Source organism: Triturus cristatus, chromosome 10 (assembly GCF_964204655.1).
Source record: "Triturus cristatus chromosome 10, aTriCri1.1, whole genome shotgun sequence".
NCBI classification, from domain to species: Eukaryota; Metazoa; Chordata; class Amphibia; order Caudata; family Salamandridae; genus Triturus; species Triturus cristatus.
This window is the reverse complement of record NC_140593.1, coordinates 792,269,900-792,283,474: the sequence shown is the minus strand read 5'-3', so window position 1 is coordinate 792,283,474 and position 13,575 is coordinate 792,269,900.

The following is a 13,575-nucleotide window of genomic DNA, read 5'->3' as shown; positions in this document are numbered from 1 at the left end:
AATGACTATTCCATGTAAAGTATCACTTTTGGAACAAAAACAAGTGTGTTTAGAGTCACTTTAATGCCTTAAATTGGTTGAAATAGAAGCTTCTGAATAGGAGAAAAAGTCTGTAATAATGGCAATTTTGGTCACATTGGGGCTTTAAAAAGTAGTTCTTCAACATGAGGCACATTCCAAATGACATTTTGAATCAATTTTTCTACAGTCCAAAAAAATCAATTTTCTGATGAAAAACGATGACCCGTGACCTGTCGAAATTTCTCCAGATGGTCAGAAATGGGAATTTTTTTATGTTTAATTTTTTGACTACAAATGACTATTCCATGTAAATTATCACTTTTGGAACAAAAACAAGTGTGTTTAGAGTCACTTTAATGCCTTAAATTGGTCGAAATAGAAGCTTCTGAATAGGAGAAAAAGTCTGTAATAATGGCAATTTTGGTCACATTGGGGCTTTAAAAGTAGTTCTTCAACATGAGGCACATTCCAAATGACATTTTGAATCAATTTTTCTACAGTCCAAAAAATCAATTTTCTGATGAAAAACGACGACCCGGGACCTGTCGACATTTCTCCAGATGGTCAGAAATTGATTTTTTTTTATGTTTAAGTTTTTTGACTGCAAATGACTATTCCATGTAAAGTATCACTTTTGGAACAAAAACAAGTGTGTTTAGAGTCACTTTAATGCCTTAAATTGGTTGAAATAGAAGCTTCTGAATAGGAGAAAAAGTCTGTAATAATGGCAATTTTGGTCACATTGGGGCTTTAAAAAGTAGTTCTTCAACATGAGGCACATTCCAAATGACATTTTGAATCAATTTTTCTACAGTCCAAAAAAATCAATTTTCTGATGAAAAACGATGACCCGTGACCTGTCGAAATTTCTCCAGATGGTCAGAAATGGAAATTTTTTTATGTTTAATTTTTTGACTGCAAATGACTATTCCATGTAAATTATCACTTTTGGAACAAAAACAAGTGTGTTTAGAGTCACTTTAATGCCTGAAATTGGTCGAAATAGAAGCTTCTGAATAGGAGAAAATGTCTGTAATAAGGCAATTTTGGTCACATTGAGGCTTTAAAAAGTAGTTATTCAACATGAGGCACAATCCAAATGACATTTTAAATCAATTTTTCTACAGTCCAAAAAATCAATTTTCTGATGAAAAACGATGACCCGGGACCTGTCGAAAATCCTCCAGATGGTCAGAAATGGAAATTTTTTTATGTTTAATTTTTTGACTGCAAATGACTATTCCATGTAAATTATCACTTTTGGAACAAAAACAAGTGTGTTTAGAGTCACTGTAATGCCTTAAATTGGTCGAAATAGAAGGTTCTGAATAGGAGAAATAGTCTGTAATAATGGCAATTTTGGTAGCATTGAGGCTTTAAAAAGTAGTTCTTCAACATGAGGCACATTCCAAATGACATTTTGAATCAATTTTTCTACAGTCCGAAAAATCAATTTTCTGATAAAAAACGATGACCCGGGACCTGTCGAAATTTCTCCAGATGGTCAGAAATTGAAATTTTTTTATGCTTAATTTTTTGACTGCAAATGACTATTCCATGTAAAGTATCACTTTTGGAACAAAAACAAGTGTGTTTAGAGTCACTTTAATGCCTTAAATTGGTCGAAATAGAAGCTTCTGAATAGGAGAAAAAGTCTGTAATAATGGCAATTTTGGTCACATTGGGGCTTTAAAAAGTAGTTCTTCAACATGAGGCACATTCCAAATGACATTTTGAATCAATTTTTCTACAGTCCAAAAAATCAATTTTCTGATGAAAAACGATGACCCGGGACCTGTCGACATTTCTCCAGATGGTCAGAAATGGAAATTTTTTTATGTTTAATTTTTTGACTACAAATGACTATTCCATGTAAATTATCACTTTTGGAACAAAAACAAGTGTGTTTAGAGTCACTTTAATGCCTTAAATTGGTCGAAATAGAAGCTTCTGAATAGGAGAAAAAGTCTGTAATAATGGCAATTTTGGTCACATTGGGGCTTTAAAAAGTAGTTCTTCAACATGAGGCACATTCCAAATGACATTTTGAATCAATTTTTCTACAGTCCATAAAATCAATTTTCTGATGAAAAACGATGACCCGGGACCTGTCGACATTTCTCCAGATGGTCAGAAATGGAAATTTTTTTATGTTTAAGTTTTTTGACTGCAAATGACTATTCCATGTAAAGTATCACTTTTGGAACAAAAACAAGTGTGTTTAGAGTCACTTTAATGCCTTAAATTGGTTGAAATAGAAGCTTCTGAATAGGAGAAAAAGTCTGTAATAATGGCAATTTTGGTCACATTGGGGCTTTAAAAAGTAGTTCTTCAACATGAGGCACATTCCAAATGACATTTTGAATCAATTTTTCTACAGTCCAAAAAAATCAATTTTCTGATGAAAAACGATGACCCGTGACCTGTCGAAATTTCTCCAGATGGTCAGAAATGGGAATTTTTTTATGTTTAATTTTTTGACTACAAATGACTATTCCATGTAAATTATCACTTTTGGAACAAAAACAAGTGTGTTTAGAGTCACTTTAATGCCTTAAATTGGTCGAAATAGAAGCTTCTGAATAGGAGAAAAAGTCTGTAATAATGGCAATTTTGGTCACATTGGGGCTTTAAAAGTAGTTCTTCAACATGAGGCACATTCCAAATGACATTTTGAATCAATTTTTCTACAGTCCAAAAAATCAATTTTCTGATGAAAAACGATGACCCGGGACCTGTCGACATTTCTCCAGATGGTCAGAAATTGATTTTTTTTTATGTTTAAGTTTTTTGACTGCAAATGACTATTCCATGTAAAGTATCACTTTTGGAACAAAAACAAGTGTGTTTAGAGTCACTTTAATGCCTTAAATTGGTTGAAATAGAAGCTTCTGAATAGGAGAAAAAGTCTGTAATAATGGTAATTTTGGTCACATTGAGGCTTTAAAAAGTAGTTCTTCAACATGAGGCACATTGCAAATGACATTTTGAATCAATTTTTCTACAGTCCAATAAATCAATTTTCTGATGAAAAACGATGACCCGTGACCTGTCGAAATTTCTCCAGATGGTCAGAAATGGAAAACATTTTATGTTTAATTTTTTGACTGCAAATGACTATTCCATGTAAATTATCACTTTTGGAACAAAAACAAGTGTGTTTAGAGTCACTTTAATGCCTGAAATTGGTCGAAATAGAAGCTTCTGAATAGGAGAAAATGTCTTAATAAGGCAATTTTGGTCACATTGAGACTTTAAAAAGTAGTTATTCAACATGAGGCACAATCCAAATGACATTTTGAATCAATTTTTCTACAGTCCAAAAAATCAATTTTCTGATGAAAAACGATGACCCGGGACCTGTCGACATTTCTCCAGATGGTCAGAAATGGAATTTTTATTATGTTTAAGTTTTTTGACTGCAAATGACTATTCCATGTAAAGTATCACTGTTGGAACAAAAACAAGTGTGTTTAGAGTCACTTTAATGCCTTAAATTGGTCGAAATAGAAGCTTCTGAATAGGAGAAAAAGTCTGTAATAATGGCAATTTTGGTCACGTTGGTGCTTTAAAAAGTAGTTCTTCAACATGAGGCACATTCCAAATGACATTTTGAATCAATTTTTCTACAGTCCAAAAAAATCAATTTTCTGATGAAAAACGATGACCCGTGACCTGTCGAAATTTCTCCAGATGGTCAGAAATGGAAATTTTTTTATGTTTAATTTTTTGACTGCAAATGACTATTCCATGTAAATTATCACGTTTGGAACAAAAACAAGTGTGTTTAGAGTCACTTTAATGCCTTAAATTGGTCGAAATAGAAGCTTCTGAATAGGAGAAAAAGTCTGTAATAATGGCAATTTTGGTCACATTGGGGCTTTAAAAAGTAGTTCTTCAACATGAGGCACATTCCAAATGACATTTTGAATCAATTTTTCTACAGTCCAAAAAATCAATTTTCTGATGAAAAACGATGACCCCGGGACCTGTCGAAATGTCTCCAGATGGTCAGAAATGGAAATTTTTTAAAGTTTAATTTTTTGACTGCAAATGACTATTCCATGTAAATTATCACTTTTGGAACAAAAACAAGTGTGTTTAGACTCACTTTATAGCCTGAAATTGTCGAAATAGAAGCTTCTGAATAGGAGAAAAAGTCTGTAATAATGGTAATTTTGGTCACATTGAGGCTTTAAAAAGTAGTTATTCAACATGAGGCACATTCCAAAAGACATGTTAAATCAATTTTTCTACAATCCAAAAAATCAATTTTTTGATGAAAAACGATGACCCGTGACCTGTCGAAATTTCTCCAGATGGTCAGAAATGGAAATTTTTTTATGTTTAATTTTTTGACTGCAAATGACTATTCCATGTAAATTATCACGTTTGGAACAAAAACAAGTGTGTTTAGAGTCACTTTAATGCCTTAAATTGGTCGAAATAGAAGCTTCTGAATAGGAGAAAAAGTCTGTAATAATGGCAATTTTGGTCACATTGGGGCTTTAAAAAGTAGTTCTTCAACATGAGGCACATTCCAAATGACATTTTGAATCAATTTTTCTACAGTCCAAAAAAATCAATTTTCTGATGAAAAACGATGACCCGACCTGTCGAAATTTCTCCAGATGGTCAGAAATGGAAAATTTTTTATGTTTAATTTTTTGACTGCAAATGACTATTCCATGTAAAGTATCACTTTTGGAACAAAAACAAGTGTGTTTAGAGTCACTTTAATGCCTTAAATTGGTCGAAATAGAAGCTTCTGAATAGGAGAAAAAGTCTGTAATAATGGCAATTTTGGTCACATTGGGGCTTTAAAAAGTAGTTCTTCAACATGAGGCACATTCCAAATGACATTTTGAATCAATTTTTCTACAGTCCAAAAAAATCAATTTTCTGATGAAAAACGATGACCCGTGACCTGTCGAAATTTCTTCAGATGGTCAGAAATGGGAATTTTTTTATGTTTAATTTTTTGACTACAAATGACTATTCCATGTAAATTATCACTTTTGGAACAAAAACAAGTGTGTTTAGAGTCACTTTAATGCCTTAAATTGGTCGAAATAGAAGCTTCTGAATAGGAGAAAAAGCCTGTAATAATGGCAATTTTGGTCACATTGGGGCTTTAAAAAGTAGTTCTTTAACATGAGGCACATTCCAAATGACATTTTGAATCAATTTTTCTACAGTCCAAAAAATCAATTTTCTGATGAAAAACGATGACCCGGGACCTGTCGACATTTCTGCAGATGGTCAGAATTTTTTTTTTTTTTATGTTTAAGTTTTTTGACTGCAAATGACTATTCCATGTAAAGTATCACTTTTGGAACAAAAACAAGTGTGTTTAGAGTCACTTTAATGCCTTAAATTGGTTGAAATAGAAGCTTCTGAATAGGAGAAAAAGTCTGTAATAATGGCAATTTTGGTCACATTGGGGCTTTAAAAAGTAGTTCTTCAACATGAGGCACATTCCAAATGACATTTTGAATCAATTTTTCTACAGTCCAATAAATCAATTTTCTGATGAAAAACGATGAACCGTGACCTGTCGAAATTTCTCCAGATGGTCAGAAATGGAAAAATTTTTATGTTTAATTTTTTGACTGCAAATGACTATTCCATGTAAATTATCACTTTTGGAACAAAAACAAGTGTGTTTAGAGTCACTTTAATGCCTGAAATTGGTCGAAATAGAAGCTTCTGAATAGGAGAAAATGTCTGTAATAAGGCAATTTTGGTCACATTGAGACTTTAAAAAGTAGTTATTCAACATGAGGCACAATCCAAATGACATTTTGAATCAATTTTTCTACAGTCCAAAAAATCAATTTTCTGATGAAAAACGATGACCCGGGACCTGTCGACATTTCTCCAGATGGTCAGAAATGGAAATTTTTTTATGTTTAATTTTTTGACTACAAATGACTATTCCATGTAAATTATCACTTTTGGAACAAAAACAAGTGTGTTTAGAGTCACTTTAATGCCTTAAATTGGTCGAAATAGAAGCTTCTGAATAGGAGAAAAAGTCTGTAATAATGGCAATTTTGGTCACATTGGGGCTTTAAAAAGTAGTTCTTCAACATGAGGCACATTCCAAATGACATTTTGAATCAATTTTTCTACAGTCCAAAAAATCAATTTTCTGATGAAAAACGATGACCCGGGACCTGTCGACATTTCTCCAGATGGTCAGAAATGGAAATTTTTTTATGTTTAAGTTTTTTGACTGCAAATGACTATTCCATGTAAAGTATCACTTTTGGAACAAAAACAAGTGTGTTTAGAGTCACTTTAATGCCTTAAATTGGTTGAAATAGAAGCTTCTGAATAGGAGAAAAAGTCTGTAATAATGGCAATTTTGGTCACATTGGGGCTTTAAAAAGTAGTTCTTCAACATGAGGCACATTCCAAATGACATTTTGAATCAATTTTTCTACAGTCCAATAAATCAATTTTCTGATGAAAAACGATGACCCGTGACCTGTCGAAATTTCTCCAGATGGTCAGAAATGGAAAAAATTTTATGTTTAATTTTTTGACTGCAAATGACTATTCCATGTAAATTATCACTTTTGGAACAAAAACAAGTGTGTTTAGAGTCACTTTAATGCCTGAAATTGGTCGAAATAGAAGCTTCTGAATAGGAGAAAAAGTCTGTAATAATGGCAATTTTGGTCACATTGGGGCTTTAAAAAGTAGTTCTTCAACATGAGGCACATTCCAAATGACATTTTGAATCAATTTTTCTACAGTCCAAAAAATCAATTTTCTGATGAAAAACGATGACCCGGGACCTGTCGACATTTCTCCAGATGGTCAGAAATTGATTTTTTTTTATGTTTAAGTTTTTTGACTGCAAATGACTATTCCATGTAAAGTATCACTTTTGGAACAAAAACAAGTGTGTTTAGAGTCACTTTAATGCCTTAAATTGGTTGAAATAGAAGCTTCTGAATAGGAGAAAAAGTCTGTAATAATGGTAATTTTGGTCACATTGAGGCTTTAAAAAGTAGTTCTTCAACATGAGGCACATTGCAAATGACATTTTGAATCAATTTTTCTACAGTCCAATAAATCAATTTTCTGATGAAAAACGATGACCCGTGACCTGTCGAAATTTCTCCAGATGGTCAGAAATGGAAAAAATTTTATGTTTAATTTTTTGACTGCAAATGACTATTCCATGTAAATGATCACTTTTGGAACAAAAACAAGTGTGTTTAGAGTCACTTTAATGCCTGAAATTGGTCGAAATAGAAGCTTCTGAATAGGAGAAAATGTCTTAATAAGGCAATTTTGGTCACATTGAGACTTTAAAAAGTAGTTATTCAACATGAGGCACAATCCAAATGACATTTTGAATCAATTTTTCTACAGTCCAAAAAATCAATTTTCTGATGAAAAACGATGACCCGGGACCTGTCGACATTTCTCCAGATGGTCAGAAATGGAATTTTTATTATGTTTAAGTTTTTTGACTGCAAATGACTATTCCATGTAAAGTATCACTGTTGGAACAAAAACAAGTGTGTTTAGAGTCACTTTAATGCCTTAAATTGGTCGAAATAGAAGCTTCTGAATAGGAGAAAAAGTCTGTAATAATGGCAATTTTGGTCACGTTGGTGCTTTAAAAAGTAGTTCTTCAACATGAGGCACATTCCAAATGACATTTTGAATCAATTTTTCTACAGTCCAAAAAAATCAATTTTCTGATGAAAAACGATGACCCGTGACCTGTCGAAATTTCTCCAGATGGTCAGAAATGGAAATTTTTTTATGTTTAATTTTTTGACTGCAAATGACTATTCCATGTAAATTATCACGTTTGGAACAAAAACAAGTGTGTTTAGAGTCACTTTAATGCCTTAAATTGGTCGAAATAGAAGCTTCTGAATAGGAGAAAAAGTCTGTAATAATGGCAATTTTGGTCACATTGGGGCTTTAAAAAGTAGTTCTTCAACATGAGGCACATTCCAAATGACATTTTGAATCAATTTTTCTACAGTCCAAAAAATCAATTTTCTGATGAAAAACGATGACCCCGGGACCTGTCGAAATGTCTCCAGATGGTCAGAAATGGAAATTTTTTAAAGTTTAATTTTTTGACTGCAAATGACTATTCCATGTAAATTATCACTTTTGGAACATAAACAAGTGTGTTTAGACTCACTTTATAGCCTGAAATTGTCGAAATAGAAGCTTCTGAATAGGAGAAAAAGTCTGTAATAATGGTAATTTTGGTCACATTGAGGCTTTAAAAAGTAGTTATTCAACATGAGGCACATTCCAAAAGACATGTTAAATCAATTTTTCTACAATCCAAAAAATCAATTTTTTGATGAAAAATGATGACCCGGGACCTGTCGAAATTTCTCCAGATGGTCAGAAATTGAATTTTTTTATGTTTAAGTTTTTTGACTGCAAATGACTATTCCATGTAAAGTATCACTTTTGGAACAAAAACAAGTGTGTTTAGAGTCACTTTAATGCCTTAAATTGGTTGAAATAGAAGCTTCTGAATAGGAGAAAAAGTCTGTAATAATGGCAATTTTGGTCACATTTGGGCTTTAAAAAGTAGTTCTTCAACATGAGGCACATTCCAAATGACATTTTGAATCAATTTTTCTACAGTCCAAAAAAATCAATTTTCTGATGAAAAACGATGACCCGACCTGTCGAAATTTCTCCAGATGGTCAGAAATGGAAATTTTTTTATGTTTAATTTTTTGACTGCAAATGACTATTCCATGTAAAGTATCACTTTTGGAACAAAAACAAGTGTGTTTAGAGTCACTTTAATGCCTTAAATTGGTCGAAATAGAAGCTTCTGAATAGGAGAAAAAGTCTGTAATAATGGCAATTTTGGTCACATTGGGGCTTTAAAAAGTAGTTCTTCAACATGAGGCACATTCCAAATGACATTTTGAATCCATTTTTCTACAGTCCAAAAAATCAATTTTCTGATGAAAAACGATGACCCGGGACCTGTCGACATTTCTCCAGATAGTCAGAAATGGAAATTTTTTTATGTTTAAATTTTTTGACTGCAAATGACTATTCCATGTAAAGTATCACTTTTGGAACAAAAACAAGTGTGTTTAGAGTCACTTTAATGCCTTAAATTGGTTGAAATAGAAGCTTCTGAATAGGAGAAAAAGTCTGTAATAATGGCAATTTTGGTCACGTTGGTGCTTTAAAAAGTAGTTATTCAACATTAGGCACATTCCAAAAGACATGTTGAATCAATTTTTCTACAGTCCAAAAAATCAATTTTTTGATGAAAAACGATGACCCGGGACCTGTCGAAATTTCTCCAGATGGTCAGAAATGGAAATTTTTTTATGTTTAATTTTTTGACTGCAAATGACTATTCCATGTAAAGTATCACTTTTGGAACAAAAACAAGTGTGTTTAGAGTCACTTTAATGCCTTAAATTGGTCGAAATAGAAGCTTCTGAATAGGAGAAAAAGTCTGTAATAATGGCAATTTTGGTCACATTGGGGCTTTAAAAAGTAGTTCTTCAACATGAGGCACATTCCAAATGACATTTTGAATCCATTTTTCTACAGTCCAAAAAATCAATTTTCTGATGAAAAACGATGACCCGGGACCTGTCGACATTTCTCCAGATAGTCAGAAATGGAAATTTTTTTATGTTTAAATTTTTTGACTGCAAATGACTATTCCATGTAAAGTATCACTTTTGGAACAAAAACAAGTGTGTTTAGAGTCACTTTAATGCCTTAAATTGGTCGAAATAGAAGCTTCTGAATAGGAGAAAAAGTCTGTAATAATGGCAATTTTGGTCACGTTGGTGCTTTAAAAAGTAGTTATTCAACATTAGGCACATTCCAAAAGACATGTTGAATCAATTTTTCTACAGTCCAAAAAATCAATTTTTTGATGAAAAACGATGACCCGGGACCTGTCGAAATTTCTCCAGATGGTCAGAAATGGAAATTTTTTTATGTTTAATTTTTTGACTGCAAATGACTATTCCATGTAAAGTATCACTTTTGGAACAAAAACAAGTGTGTTTCGAGTCACTTTAATGCCTTAAATTGGTCGAAATAGAAGCTTCTGAATAGGAGAAAAAGTCTGTAATAATGGCAATTTTGGTCACATTGGGGCTTTAAAAAGTAGTTCTTCAACATGAGGCACATTCCAAATGACATTTTGAATCCATTTTTCTACAGTCCAAAAAATCAATTTTCTGATGAAAAACGATGACCCGGGACCTGTCGACATTTCTCCAGATGGTCAGAAATGGAAATTTTTTTATGTTTAAATTTTTTGACTGCAAATGACTATTCCATGTAAAGTATCACTTTTGGAACAAAAACAAGTGTGTTTAGAGTCACTTTAATGCCTTAAATTGGTTGAAATAGAAGCTTCTGAATAGGAGAAAAAGTCTGTAATAATGGCAATTTTGGTCACATTGGGGCTTTAAAAAGTAGTTCTTCAACATGAGGCACATTCCAAATGACATTTTGAATCAATTTTTCTACAGTCCAAAAAAATCAATTTTCTGATGAAAAACGATGACCCGTGACCTGTCGAAATTTCTCCAGATGGTCAGAAATGGAAATTTTTTTATGTTTAATTTTTTGACTGCAAATGACTATTCCATGTAAATTATCACTTTTGGAACAAAAACAAGTGTGTTTAGAGTCACTTTAATGCCTTAAATTGGTCGAAATAGAAGCTTCTGAATAGGAGAAAAAGTCTGTAATAATGGCAATTTTGGTCACATTGGGGCTTTAAAAAGTAGTTCTTCAACATGAGGCACATTCCAAATGACATTTTGAATCCATTTTTCTACAGTCCAAAAAATCAATTTTCTGATGAAAAACGATGACCCGGGACCTGTCGACATTTCTCCAGATAGTCAGAAATGGAAATTTTTTTATGTTTAAATTTTTTGACTGCAAATGACTATTCCATGTAAAGTATCACTTTTGGAACAAAAACAAGTGTGTTTAGAGTCACTTTAATGCCTTAAATTGGTCGAAATAGAAGCTTCTGAATAGGAGAAAAAGTCTGTAATAATGGCAATTTTGGTCACGTTGGTGCTTTAAAAAGTAGTTATTCAACATTAGGCACATTCCAAAAGACATGTTGAATCAATTTTTCTACAGTCCAAAAAATCAATTTTTTGATGAAAAACGATGACCCGGGACCTGTCGACATTTCTCCAGATGGTCAGAAATGGAAATTTTTTTATGTTTAAATTTTTTGACTGCAAATGACTATTCCATGTAAAGTATCACTTTTGGAACAAAAACAAGTGTGTTTAGAGTCACTTTAATGCCTTAAATTGGTTGAAATAGAAGCTTCTGAATAGGAGAAAAAGTCTGTAATAATGGCAATTTTGGTCACATTGGGGCTTTAAAAAGTAGTTCTTCAACATGAGGCACATTCCAAATGACATTTTGAATCAATTTTTCTACAGTCCAAAAAAATCAATTTTCTGATGAAAAACGATGACCCGTGACCTGTCGAAATTTCTCCAGATGGTCAGAAATGGAAATTTTTTTATGTTTAATTTTTTGACTGCAAATGACTATTCCATGTAAATTATCACTTTTGGAACAAAAACAAGTGTGTTTAGAGTCACTTTAATGCCTGAAATTGGTCGAAATAGAAGCTTCTGAATAGGAGAAAATGTCTGTAATAAGGCAATTTTGGTCACATTGAGGCTTTAAAAAGTAGTTATTCAACATGAGGCACAATCCAAATGACATTTTAAATCAATTTTTCTACAGTCCAAAAAATCAATTTTCTGATGAAAAACGATGACCCGGGACCTGTCGAAAATCCTCCAGATGGTCAGAAATGGAAATTTTTTTATGTTTAATTTTTTGACTGCAAATGACTATTCCATGTAAATTATCACTTTTGGAACAAAAACAAGTGTGTTTAGAGTCACTGTAATGCCTTAAATTGGTCGAAAAAGAAGGTTCTGAATAGGAGAAATAGTCTGTAATAATGGCAATTTTGGTAGCATTGAGGCTTTAAAAAGTAGTTCTTCAACATGAGGCACATTCCAAATGACATTTTGAATCAATTTTTCTACAGTCCGAAAAATCAATTTTCTGATAAAAAACGATGACCCGGGACCTGTCGAAATTTCTCCAGATGGTCAGAAATTGAAATTTTTTTATGCTTAATTTTTTGACTGCAAATGACTATTCCATGTAAAGTATCACTTTTGGAACAAAAACAAGTGTGTTTAGAGTCACTTTAATGCCTTAAATTGGTCGAAATAGAAGCTTCTGAATAGGAGAAAAAGTCTGTAATAATGGCAATTTTGGTCACATTGGGGCTTTAAAAAGTAGTTCTTCAACATGAGGCACATTCCAAATGACATTTTGAATCAATTTTTCTACAGTCCAAAAAATCAATTTTCTGATGAAAAACGATGACCCGGGACCTGTCGACATTTCTCCAGATGGTCAGAAATGGAAATTTTTTTATGTTTAATTTTTTGACTACAAATGACTATTCCATGTAAATTATCACTTTTGGAACAAAAACAAGTGTGTTTAGAGTCACTTTAATGCCTTAAATTGGTCGAAATAGAAGCTTCTGAATAGGAGAAAAAGTCTGTAATAATGGCAATTTTGGTCACATTGGGGCTTTAAAAAGTAGTTCTTCAACATGAGGCACATTCCAAATGACATTTTGAATCAATTTTTCTACAGTCCATAAAATCAATTTTCTGATGAAAAACGATGACCCGGGACCTGTCGACATTTCTCCAGATGGTCAGAAATGGAAATTTTTTTATGTTTAAGTTTTTTGACTGCAAATGACTATTCCATGTAAAGTATCACTTTTGGAACAAAAACAAGTGTGTTTAGAGTCACTTTAATGCCTTAAATTGGTTGAAATAGAAGCTTCTGAATAGGAGAAAAAGTCTGTAATAATGGCAATTTTGGTCACATTGGGGCTTTAAAAAGTAGTTCTTCAACATGAGGCACATTCCAAATGACATTTTGAATCAATTTTTCTACAGTCCAAAAAAATCAATTTTCTGATGAAAAACGATGACCCGTGACCTGTCGAAATTTCTCCAGATGGTCAGAAATGGGAATTTTTTTATGTTTAATTTTTTGACTACAAATGACTATTCCATGTAAATTATCACTTTTGGAACAAAAACAAGTGTGTTTAGAGTCACTTTAATGCCTTAAATTGGTCGAAATAGAAGCTTCTGAATAGGAGAAAAAGTCTGTAATAATGGCAATTTTGGTCACATTGGGGCTTTAAAAGTAGTTCTTCAACATGAGGCACATTCCAAATGACATTTTGAATCAATTTTTCTACAGTCCAAAAAATTAATTTTCTGATGAAAAACGATGACCCGGGACCTGTCGACATTTCTCCAGATGGTCAGAAATTGATTTTTTTTTATGTTTAAGTTTTTTGACTGCAAATGACTATTCCATGTAAAGTATCACTTTTGGAACAAAAACAAGTGTGTTTAGAGTCACTTTAATGCCTTAAATTGGTTGAAATAGAAGCTTCTGAATAGGAGA